Consider the following 14,433-nt stretch of genomic DNA (forward strand, 5'->3'; position numbering starts at 1 on the left):
CACACATAGACCGCACACCGTTCTGTCAAATCATACAAAAAACACAACCGTTCAAACAGAACACAAATAGATCTCACAGCGACCAAACAAAACAGAGATGGACTACATACCGTTCAAACAATACACCCATAGACCGGTAAACCTTTCAAACAAAACACACATACACCGCACACCGTTCAAACAGAAAACACATAGACCGCAAATCGTTCAAACAAAACACACATTGACCGCACACATATTAAAACATATCGTTCAAACACACAAACCAAACACCGTTAAAACACATTAAAATTACACACCGTTCCAACTAAACACACATAGACCACACAAAGTTCCAACTTAACACACATAGACAGCACACCGTTCAAAAAACACAGAAAGATCACACACCGTTCAAACAAAACATATATAGACCGCATACTGTTCAAACAAAACACACATAGACGGCACACCAATCACAAAAACACACATAAACAGCACACCGTTCAAACAAAACACACAGAGACCGCACACCGTACAAACAGAATATAGAAAGATCACACATCGTAGAAACAAAACACAGATATACCACACACCGTAAAAACACAGAATGCCCACATATCTTTCAAACAAAAACACAAAGACTGCACACCGTCCAAACAAAGCACAAATAGACCACACACTGTACAAACGAATAAACCCCGACCGAACTCCGTAAAAACATTGATATAACACACACATTTCAAACTAAACACACATAGACCCCAGAACGTTCAAACAAAACACAGATAGACTACCAAAACAAAAAAAGACCACCCACTGTTCAAACAAAACAGAGAAAGACCACATACCGTTTAAACAAAACACAGATTAACCATACGCCTTTCGAAAACACACATATACCAGTCATGCGTTCAAACAAAACATACATAGGAAACACACTGTTTATAAACACAGATATACCACACACCGTTCAAACGAAACACATATAGACGACACGCCGTTCCAACAAACCACACATAGACCGTAAACCATTCAATCAGAACATAGAAAAACACACATCGTTAAAACATAACACGCAAAGACTGCACATCATTCAAAACACACAAAGACCGCAAACGTCTAAATAAAGATTTGAAAGAACACACACTGTTCAAATAGAACACATATGGACTGCACATCGTTCAAACGAAATAAATTAAGATCAAACACCGTCAAAACAAAATACAGTTATACCACATACATTTATAGCAAAGCGCACATAGACTGCACAACGTTCAAACAAACACTCAAAGACCATGCATCGTTCAAACTAAACACATATAGACCGCACACCGTTAAAAAAACACAGATAGACCACACAACGTTCAAACTAAACACACATAGATTGCACACCGTTCAAACAAACACACATATACTGCACACTGTTCAAACGAAATAAATTAAGACCGCACAATGTTCAAACAAAACAGAGATATACCACACACATTTATAACAAAGCACACATAGACTGCACAACGTTCAACCAAAACACAGATATACTAACAAAACACAGATAAACCATGCAACGTTCAAACAAAACAGGGATCTACAACATACCTTTCCAAAACACACATTTACCACTCATGCCTTGAACCAAATACACATATGTCACTCACCGTTTAAAACACGTATAAACCAAACACCGTTCACACGAAAAACACATAGGTCACAAACCGTACAAACAAAACACAATAGAAAACATGCCGTTCAAAACAACACACATACACCAAACACCGTTCAAACAAAACACACACAGACCGCAAACCGTTCAAACAAAACACAAATAGACCACACACGGTTCAAACAAAATACACATAGACCGCAAACCGTTCAAATAAAACACAAATGAACCGCACACGGATCAAACAAAACACACATAAACCTCAACCCGTTCAAAAAATACATATAGACCGCGCACCGCTAAAAACAAAAAAAAAACACATAAAGCGCACACCGCTCAAACAAAACAAACATAAACCGCACAACATTCAAACAAAACACACATAGACCACAAACTGCTCAAACAAAACACACTTAACCGCACACCGCTCAAACAAAACACACGTTAACCGCACACCGCTCAAACAAAACACACATAGATCGCACACCGCTCAAACAAAACACACATAGATCGCACACCGCTAAAACAAAAGACACATAAACCGCAGAACGTTCAAACAAAACACACATAGACCGCACACGGCTCAAACAAAAAACATATAGACCGCACACCGTTCATACAAAACACACATAAACGGCACACCGTTCAAATATAACACACATAAACCGCACACCGTTCAAACAAAACACACATAAACGGCACACCGCTCAAACAAAACACAATATACCGCACACCGTTTAAATATAACACACATATACTGCACACCGTAAAAAAACACACACATAAACGGTACACCGTTCAAACAAAACACACATATACCGCACACCGTTCATACAAAACACACATATACCGCACACCGTTCAAACAAAACACACATATACCGCACACCGTTCATACAAAACACACATATATCGCACACCGTTAAAACAAAACAAACATATACCGCACACCGTTCAAACAAAACACACATATACCGCACACCGTTCAAATATAACACACATAGACCGCACCCTGTTCAAACACAGAGAAATAAATGATTTGGATTTTAAATTTTGCCACAAGACAAGCTTTCCATAATGCTTTAGACGACGGTCTTTAACAAGGTAGTTAATTGTGTGATGACAATAAAAAATGGTTCTATACAGGTACTTGTTTTATTTTTGCCAGTGGGCAAGATAAGAATTTCCAGCATGGCCAAATGTTATGATATACTTATGTGAGGTGGGAGAAATGTAGGTTACCGCCTTTGAACGGTGAAGAAAACAAATCACTTGGGGTTAAACATAAATCGCTCAACTATTGAAATAATTACTACAACACCCAATAGCATAGCACCCGCACAAACACTTAACTGGTTTTGTAGATTGCGACAGGAAAATGGCTGATTATCTACACCATTGATATATGAGGGATCATGCCTTTCGGGAAAACCACCAACAAATGGTCCAAAAAACGGAAGAAAATGGCATCGGGACACTATCTCTTTGTTTGGTACATAAGTGCATTTTTTGTATTATATGGTCTTGTTACTTACGGAACATAGCATAATTCTGGCACTGTTGTAAAGGGACTGGACACCAGATGATTAAACTGCGAGAAAAGAAAGAGAATTGTCAAAAACTTACATAAAAAAAGACGTTGTTGTGTACGACTTATTGAATCTGATGTATTAAATCGCTTACGACACAGATAAGTTTTACGATTTTTTCCAATTCGAAACTTTACTGGGTTTGTCTACCCGTTAACCACAGTTACTTTTAATTAGGTTCGGTATACGTATCTGCATTAATCACGTAACTTTCACATTCTAAATATTCACACTATAAACTGGGAAACCATTATGCACTATTTTTAAACGGATCAATTAAGCTGAGACAGTGACAAAATATTATTTTAGTGCGGTAAAATAAGGTATTATTGGCCTCATACTAGCTCGTATTGACAATTCTAGTTTTGATTTGAGGAAATACTGTGTTTGCCGATTTTGGAACCATCTAGTTTATAGTCCCTTTTAACGTTATACATATAAGGAATACTGTCTTGTTTGTACTTAAAGCCGTTTTCATTGTATCCTTAAACCTTAAAATCTGTTATTATATAACTGCTCTATATACAGCAATCAGACAAGTTAAGATGTGACACGTTCTTGTTTGACTACGATCTGAAAATCAACATGTGCGGATGGGCGAAGCTACGCCAAGGGAATCACTAGATTGTATCACCCAGAACACCCGGATGTTGATGGTCCTTGAATATCTATGCTTTGTATCTATATTGCTTTGAAATGCTTGACTTTTATTTACACATCAATACTGTTTAAACAAAATCAATATGGTTACTAAATGTTAATTAATAGTTTGTTTATATGATAATGACTTATTTTATTTTACAGAATGCTGCTTTCCTTAGTTTATCAGCATTCTTCATGAGAGACAAACAGGCGTTGTTGACTTTTACTTTCAGAACTATTAACTTATTGAGAGTTATATATATTTGAAAATGATGTTTGTCTTTATTGTGATCAAAGTTAACTTCAATAAAAACCGAGTATCAAATGTCATTGTTTTTGAAACATTATGTTTCAATTTCTAACTGAAGACAACCAACAAAACAAATTCAAGATGTATGTTGTCAGATACCACGTTTCAAATTCAACAGTATACATAATCTCATAATAAAACTTTGCTTTGAACTCTCGCAGAAGGAATCCCTGTAATGAAATGATAAATGAATCTTTCACTTATACAAAAAATTAACAACAACAATAATAAAAGAATTTGCCACTGTACTTAGTCGATTATCTTTAATCTAAATGGCAAAGCAATCAAGACCATAATACATATGTATGTCCCGCCATAGGGAAAAACCCAACAGCAAGGCCCCTCTAAGATATTCAACCAGCGCGCACATTAGAAACGTAAGAAGAAGAGCTGCTGGGTCTGTATAAAACCTGCACGCACAAGCAGTATGACTTAAATGAACACTATAACGATATATAATAAGTCAACCGTGTCCTAAATAATTCTGAAATAAATCAGAATATGTAAAATAAATCAATGAATACACGTACATAAAGGGCCTGTCACAAACTACCGATTAACCGGGACTAAACCGGAGCTTACAAATAACAACGGCGAAAAAATCAGCGGACCTCCGTCGAGTTATCATTTGAAAAAAAACAAAACAAACACAACAAGCTCTAACAATTATGATGTATGCGTAAGAGTTGATGTGCTACCGAAATACAACTTTTCTGTCACCGATGTTTTACCAAAGCCAAGCTGTTGTTCTATCGATGTGCCAACACTGACCGGAGCTGTATCGGAGTCGTGCCGATGCACTGCCGTTATATAGTAGCACGGTATCACGGTAGTACATCTTGAATATATCGGCAGGAGAACGGTATCGTATATCTACAAGTACGGTAGAATTTGAGGCCATCGGAGAGCCACCGATCCATTACGAGGGTCAACCGACATTAACGAAGCCATACTGCAGTATTGCCGTTGTATTGCCGATTTGGTCCCGTTGGCCCCGTCAGCGCAAGGGCAGAAATGCTCAAAGCATTTTCAAAAGTTATAACGATGTCCTACCGTTCTAAACGATGTGATACAGTTGTGCTGCCGGACAATTATCGATTCCCCAAATCGCCATATTTATGTTCCGGTATATTTGCGGCGAGCCAGATCTGTAATATTTTAATTTTAAATGTAAAAATTTACATCTTGAATAGTTTGCAGTCCAGGTCGGTACTGTTCATAAGCAAACAGCCCCTTACTAATCGATGTAAGTCATTCTTCAGCTGAATATACTTCAAAATTGATCAACGGACATAACACATCCTCATAAGAACTGTGACAGGAACAATAGTCGTCCATGCGACAATGCAGTTATAAATATCTAGCAATCTCCAATGCAATTATCTCCCTTGACGAGAAGATAGTTCTCTGCCATCACTTACGAAAAAACTTGGTTACAGCTGTATATGTTTCTTTTGATAAATGGTTTCTTTAAAGTTGTCATGCTATATGTAAGTATAGTTAAATAAAATTAAGTTTTGTTATTTTTTCTCTTTCAACATGAAAGAAAACAGTTACATTTGGAATAACATCATGCGATTACGATCCTCATATTATGCCATGTGTGGTGGCAGTGATTACTGTTCGGTAAAGGGAAGTAACCGCTGTGTGGATTTTGAGCGTCATAACATGCCATGTGTGGTGGCAGTGAATACGGAACTTTAAAGGGAAGTAACTGCTGTGTGGATCTTCAGCGTCATAACATTCCATGTGTGGGGGCAGTGATTACTGAGTGGTAAAGGAAAAAACCGCTGTGTGGATATTGAGGGTCATAACATTCCATGTGTGGTGGCAGTGATTACTGTACGGTAAAGGGAAGTAACCACTGTGTGGAGTTTAAGCGTCAGTACATGCCATGTGTGGTGGCAGTGATTACTGTACGGTAAAGGGAAGTAACCGATGTGTGGAGTTTAAGCGTCAGTACATGCCATGTGTGGGGGCAGTGATTACTGTACGGTAAAGAGAAGTAACCGCTGTGCTTAGTTTGAGCGTCATAACATGCCATGTGTGGTGGCAGTGATTACTGAACAGTAAAGGGAAGTAACTGCTGTGTGGATTTTAAGCGTCATAACATTCCATTTGTGGTGGCAGTGATTACTAAACGCTAAAAATAAGAAACTGCTGTGTGGAGATTGAGCGGCATAGCATGCCATGTATGTGGTAGCAGTGATTACTGAACAGTAAAGGGAAGTAATCGCTGTGTGGAGTTTGAGCGTCATAACATGCCGTGTTTGGTGGCAGTGATTACTGAACGGTAAAGGGAAGTAACCGCTGTATGGACTTTGAGCGTCATAACATTCCATGTGTGGTGGAAGTGATTACTGTACGGTAAAGGGAAGTGGCCGCTGTGTGGAGTTTGAGCGTCGTAACATATCACGTGTGTGGTGGCAGTGATTACAGAACATTAAAGGGAAGTAACCGCTGTGTGGATTTTGAGCGTCATAACATTCCATGTGTTGTGGCAGTGATTACTCTACGGTAAAGGGAAGTAACCGCTGTGTGGAGTTTGAGGGTCATAACATGTCACATGTGTGGTGGCAGTGATTACTATACGTTAAAGGGAAGTGACCGCTGTGTGGAGTCTGAGCGTCATAAAATGTCACATGTGTGGTAGCAGTGATTACTGAACAGTAAAGGGAAGTAACCGCTGTGTGGATTTTGAGCGTCATAACATGCCATATGTGGAGGCAGTGAATACGGAACGGTAAAGGGAAGTAACCGCTGTGTGGAGTTTGAGTGTCATAACATTCCATGTGTGGTGGCAGTGATTACTGAACGTTAAAGGGAATGACCAATATGTGGAGTTTAAGCGTCATAATATGTCACGTGTGTGGTGGCTGTGATTACTGTACGGTAAAGGGAAGTGACCGCTGTGTGGACTTTAAACGTCATAACATTCCACGTTTTGTGGCAGTGATTACTGAACAGTAAAGGGAAATGACCGCTATGTGGAGTTTAAGCGTCATAACATGTCACGTGTGTGGTGGCAGTGATTACTGTACGGTAAAGGGAAGTGACCTCTGTGTGGAGTTTAAGCGTCATAACATTCCACGTTTTGTGGCAGTGATTACTGAACGGCAAAGGGAAGTAACCGCTATGTGGAGTTTGAGGGTCATAACATTCCATGTGTGGTGGCAGTGATTACTGAACGGTAAAGAAAAATAACCGCTGTGTGGAGTTTGAGCGTCATAACATGCCATGTGTGGTGGCAGTGATTACTGAACGGTAAAGGGAAGTAACTGCTGTGTGGAGTTTGAGCGTCATAACATTCCATGTGTGGTGGCAGTGATTACTGAACGGTAAAGGGAAGTAACTGCTGTGTGGAGTTTAAGCGTCACAACATTGCACGTGTTGTGGCATTGATTACTGAACGGTAAAGGGAAGTAACCGCTGTGTGGAGTTTTAGCGTCACAACATTGCACGTGTTGTGGCAGTGATTACTGAATAGTAAAGGGAAGTAACTGCTGTGTGGAGTTTGAGCGTCATTACATGACATTTGTGGTGGCGGTGATTACTGAACGGTAAAGGGAAGTGACCTCTGTGTGTAGTTCGATCATCTTGAAATTTTTACTCATAGCGGAACAACATTTACAATTGAGACACTGTCAATACAACTCAAGTTAAACAAGCAAACACAAGTCTGAAAGAGTGTAAAGAAAAAAAAAGGTTATTATGTGCCTTCTTAAGTGCAAAGGTTAGTTGGGAAGGCCATATCAAAAATATTTTAAAACATATTTGTTTTATTTAATGTTGAAGATCAATATTATTTATTGGTTTATTAAGAGTTGAGCAATTTTACGAAGGAAGATTTTATCAGATTTTTGGCTCAAAAAGCATTTGCATTTTTTTTTTGAAAAGTCTGTCAACATTACAAATTTGTGTTTGTTGCAAATTTTTCGAGACGACCTCACAACACGGATGTGTTTTCAAATATGAAAGATATTAAAAAAGCGAAACATACTAAATCAAAATAGAAAATTGCAAATATTTTTCTTAATAATCACCACAAGGCAATGGACATTGTAGATTAGGTAGTCTTGTTTATTTGACACATATTGTAGAAAGACTTTTAAAAAATATGCAAATACTTTATACTAAAAACTAATGGCATATATCCTAATATTTTCTCAACATTTCATCACATCTCCACACGTTGCAAATAATACGTGTATTATGCTCACCATCATTTGAACCTAAAAACCTGAAATTTTATACATTGTATGCTTTGGTCCTTTAAACCAACTATCGGACAGTGGAGAAGTGTGTGTGTGTGTGGAGGGGAGTCATAAAACGAATATAGAGTATAAAAGGGGCTCTATTTAAGGAAGTTGAAAACATTAAGTTAATCATTCACACAGTGCATGTTGGCAAAGGGTTTTACTTTCTTTTATAAAAAATCACAAAATAGCAAACTGACAGATTCTCACTTGCTTGAACAAGTTGAAGATAATAAACATATTAATGAACAATAGAGCTTTGAATAGACAAATATGTTGTCGGAGGATCATGTTATACCAGTAAATAAATAATATTGAATAGTAAAGTACAATGTGCGAATTGAATTCTGATATTATATTTATGGCGACATACCCCATACCCCGTAAATTCAATGTTTAACCATGTCCCCCCAATTCGGCCAGTATTGGCTGCAGTCTTTAATTGAGTAGTTACGAATCAATTAAATACTGCAGCCAATACTGGCCGAATTGGAGGTGTGTGTGTGTGGGGGGGGGGGGCTGAACTGACCCACTCAAGTTACCACGGAACGGCACCACCCCCTTTGACATTATTGCGTGAAATGTTTATATACTTGAATTACCTACCCATAGACAGTATGAGAGTAACATTATCATATTCTATACATAATGAACTGGACCATTAATTTGACATAATTTACAACAGACAGACCACGGCTGTCTGCTTTCAGTTTGTGGTCAATACAATGAACAATGCACTTTCCTGTAAAATTGATTTATACCGTTTTTGTGGCAGATACATGAATAACTTGCACATTCTGGTTTAGAATCTGGTTTGATTGTTGTAGCGTTTTTGCTGATCAACGGATGCTTACAATGAATGCAAAGTAAAGGTAGTTAAATAATAAAAAAATCATTATCCCGAGCACACGCACAAGCGAACAATATTGCGGCGGCTTACCAATATGTTCGGAATTTGAACGCGGTCAAGCCTTTGAGAACGGACATATGCTGGCAAAATGTTTATAACGTCTGTCACGGTACTCTTAGTTGATTAAGATAATTCCGACAAAACGCCTAAGCTGGTTCATTACGGCGTTATATCTGGTATCAGCCCGTTTAATACCGGAGCGATTTCAATGCCCGTGGCAAACGACTTCACCCGTCTGGTCGACCTGACCCCCACTGTCATTTGGTAGGCAGACATATCTTATAAGCACCTCAGCACCAGAGGTCGTACTCATAAAGCTTCCTTCAACCAAGTAAAAACATGATTTTATTGTAAGTTAATTGTAAAGGTAAATTAAAATGTTTTACCCCTAAATTATGGAAACATGCAAAGAAAATATCCAAATAATAATAAATGTCTATGAATAAACCTAATAAAGATAGAAGGCATTTAGAATATTCTTTTTTACCATTCGAACATTTTTATTAATGTGAAAGTTTCACTAATAAGCATTATGAATAGGAACCCAGGTCGTCCAATTGCTATGCTAACAAATACAATTACTCCAACATGGTCACGGAATGATTCCTTGTCATCATTTATCTCCCCATTTAAACTTCTCTAGAAACTCTTTGAAATTCTTCCAACGCAAGTGGTAATGCCACTTACTAACGGTAGAGTATTATCATAATACATTATATGCAAATATACAATGCTCTTGTAATTACTTGTGGAAACAAACATTTCTACATTTATCTTAAAACGAGCAGATTTCACGGTAAATGTATAGCAGAATGAGTGAATGAAAACTTACCTTTTATAAACATTTACATACCGTTATTCACTTGTTTTATTTCTTGGTTCCTCGTGTGGAAATCGGCTTCCCCCAGTTTTTGCGTAGGTCAATTAGTGCAAAAACGCACGAACCTTCTAGTGTCGTACCCATGACTATCACGACTCAAGACAGCGTTATAACTAGGCAAACACACTAAGGCAATACATTATATTATAATAATTCTAATGGGTAAATCTAAAAGGCTAATAGGAGAAGGACAAATGTTTAATCAAAGGTTAACAGGTGGTATTATTGTGTGTGAAGAGAAACCAGGAGATACCAAGTAAACATTTAAATTTCACAAGCATTGGACATTACAACTGATTTGTGATAAAACGTTGTTGGACGATATGGTTAATGGAATTCTTACTTCCAATAATATATGAGTGTCAGGCAGAGAGCTGATCTTAAAGAGTGATCGACATGGTAGATCCCACAGTCTTAAAGTAACGTCTTTGAGGAAAGATCTGACACGCTCGTAAAATAAACATAAAGTTTCCAATATTTCCGCTGTAAAAGTTTCATGACAACGTCCTGCATGTTTCAATTGAGACCGATCATTTGTTGCTCTCTTTTCGCCTGATATGTTATTGGTTAAAGGAACGATAATAAGTGATACCAGAAGTATGGTTTCTTAACTCAATCAGCTAAACCACGCAATATCGTAATACCACCAAATGACATTTATCCAATTTTGTCTAAACTTACCACCCTAGGACAAACACCTAATATACTAGATGATTCACACGTACCTTCAGTACCGGCTAAGGTAACATCGCCAGTTTTATTTACCAATCCAGACAATATTTTTATTTCATACGACTGTAACTGGCTTAGGATAAGTGGACAATACCACACCAACTCAAATCGATATAATTGGCGTAGCCCGAATACTATGAAATTCACTGAACTTCTTTCAACTAATAACAGAAATACTATATGAAATGTTTTATTTTCTAAATTATTGTTTGAAATATGTATTACTCATAGGCTGAACGCTTATCATGAATAAATCCCTATATATCTATGTTCTGCACGTTGTAAGCTTATTTTGCACTTCAACACGAAGATGATAGAGATTAGCTAGAACTGTTTTTGAGTTACGTAAAATTGCAACAGCTTACATCTAAACGCCATTTCAGACGACCACACAATACCGTCAGACACTTGATGTTAGAAATAAGTTAGAATTGTTATCGGTGTTGCAACAGACTGAACCTATGGGTATTGCGTATATGTTATCTCATTAATGTTTTTATTCGTTTTTTAACACACATTTTTTTCTGTTCGTCAACGAATAAGCACAAGAAAACCGGCACCATCACTTATCAGATGTTTTTCCTATTATTCTTTATTTTACAGTCTCAAGTGTAAAATAATCCCATTGGATGGGATGAGCACAGATATAAACACTTCAATCATAGGTTGCTCAAGAAAGACCCAATTTGATTTAGAACCGGAGAGCTTGCGATTAGTAAGATAAACCATAACTTTTAAGTAAGTTACACCAGATTCTTGTTGACAAGCAGACCAATGTGCCAGATTTTGAACTATGGGGATTAATGAATGCTTTTCAAATTGTCAGCCATCCTTTAGTCTTGATTGGCCAGTAGCATATTTTTGCTGAGATATTTGCATAGTAAGGTTCTGTAGCGTTCCGAATGGCTGAAGTAGTTTCATTTCGAAACCGTCGAAATGTTATTCTTTACTTTCATCAAAGCATGTGTAGCTATTAATAACCACTGCAAGTTATATTCAATCGCACATGTACCTGACAAAGCGTCGCATAGAAGGCATAGTGTTTGACAAAAATCTCTTGTTTGAGGTAAAAAGATGAGCTTAAATGTAGAAAGTCCGGAATTGTTTTCAAGTCTGGAATTCAAAGGTAGAAAAAGCATTCGCTTGATGCTAAGGAGTCTATCAACAATACATGCCATTGTTTTCTGGAGTTTTTGATTTGACTCTGCTGAACCAAGACACCGGTACACCAGGATTCCACCTTAGGGAAAAGGGTGCACATCCAGGAACCGAAAAGTGAATGTGAAATAGTTCTTATAAATCTAAAGAAGTGTAAATGAAGAAGTCAAAGTACAAATTTGCCAGTTTTTGGAAGTCATTACGAATAAAGACAAACTCCATGTGCAGCCGCACCATTGCTTTTCAGGTTCGGGCCTTGGTTTGGTTTCTTCGCTGGAGGTATGTGAGCCTGACGAAGACTATGGTAGATTTGGATTATCTTGTAGATATGGGTTTCCCTGAAAATATTGCCACCCATGTGTAGACCAATGTTTTCTAGTAGACTCAGTCTCTAGTGTATTGCCTTAATATGTGTCATCATATTTGATAGAGCCTTAAGTTATCCAATAATTAAGCGTGATGTCGTGCTGATATCACGTGATCGCGCAGCAGCGACTGAAGTAATACATTTGTAGTTTTAAATATTATTGGAAGAAAATTGCTCTAGTGAGACAGTTATTATTTGTTTGTTAGGATTGGATTTGACAAAAAAGCTGGGTAAAATCATTTCCTTCAAATATTGTTGTTGTAATTTCTATGTTGATACCATAACTTGATTTTCATTCTTTCACTTTTGAATAGTGGGCTTGACGACGTTGTTTCCATTGTGTTAATAAATAAAAGGTTTAGTCATTGTGTTAACAACAACGATCACATCTTTATTCGGTCGACACCTTTGTACTGGAACAGACTTAGTGTTAATTTGACGTGATGTCTAACAACCTTAAAATAATTATTCTCATTTTACTAATACACAGATTTACTATTCGCGCGATAGCGATGTACAAATAAAGGAACACGCACTTGAATTTGATACAATAGTGATTCATTGCCGCAAGTTTAAAACGATAATCAGTTCCTAAATGTCAATCAAACGTTCTAAATCATTTTAAGTTAAAAGTATATGGTACATACTTATATGAACGTTGAATACTTATAAAGCGGTACATACTTACATGAGCACTTAGCTATAAAATCCAGTCTTGCCTTACAATAATAACAATGTTGTTCAGATCACCCACCGAATCTTGCGTTGATGACTTGGTAAAGGACATTGTTTTGCACTTGGTTTTGCTCGCCTGTGTTAAGAGTGACTGAATGCTATTCTTTAAAAAAGTAATCCGATTGTTGATAGATAAATTTATCAGGGAAATATATACGATGTTTCACGGTTTCTGTCTATAATAATGTTTGGTATCTGTCTATAATAAAAACCAAATGGACATTATTATTTTCTTTTGAGCATTGTTTAAAATAATTGCTGTACCTTCTCCTAGTCATGTTTATGTATGTACCATTGCAACAATTTGTTTGTCCTCATGGGCCGTATGGCTTATTGGATTTGAAAAATAAACCTTTTTTGAAATATTAGCCAATTTAACATAAACATGAAGAGTTAGCTCGAAAGTAGCTTGATCAAAACTTCAACGGTTTATTTCCGAAATGACATTACGCCTGCATAAAATTATGCGCGTTTGTTTGAAAATCTTCAATAAACAGTAACCTTATATCGTAATTTGGCGTATATTCAAAAATATGTTTTTGTTTCAGTGTAAAATTGCAATAAATATCCCCTCGTGAACACCCAAGTAAATACGTGAAATATAACATTGGTTCTCACTATTTGAAATAAATTACTAATACTGTAACAAACAATTCTAGTCTATATATGAAACGTTTGTTTTCTAAATCTTAAACTAGTTGTTATTGAGTTCCATAAGATATCTTAATAAAATATCAAATAAATTCTCGGAATGTATAAACGAACACAATTCGGTCAGAGTTCCATCAAGGTCTATAGTTGGTTGTATCAGTCAAGCATATGAATAATTCAGCAAAGCGTTACTTTAAGAAAACGTTCATGCACAAATGACTAATCTATTTTGTATATTTTATATGATGAAATGATATGATGATTTTTCTTACGTACATACTTCTGCATTAAACTTAAAGCATAGTTAGTGATTATCCCTTTCCACTTCTGATACAAAGTTGATTACTATATTTATTAATTGATACTTTTCGGTATAGCCCATCATTTTAGAATGAAACCCTTCTCTTCTTGTTCGCATGCGACTTGGCCATTTCCTGGCCGTGTCCTAAAATGGTTGAGGATACCTGCCTACTATTCAATATTTCCTGGCCCGAGGTGACAAGGCATGAGTTTCAGAAATCGGTATGCATACGCTCATATTTATTGATGCAATACGCGATAC

This window comes from Mya arenaria, chromosome 9, assembly GCF_026914265.1.
Source record: "Mya arenaria isolate MELC-2E11 chromosome 9, ASM2691426v1".
Classification (NCBI taxonomy): Eukaryota; Metazoa; Mollusca; class Bivalvia; order Myida; family Myidae; genus Mya; species Mya arenaria.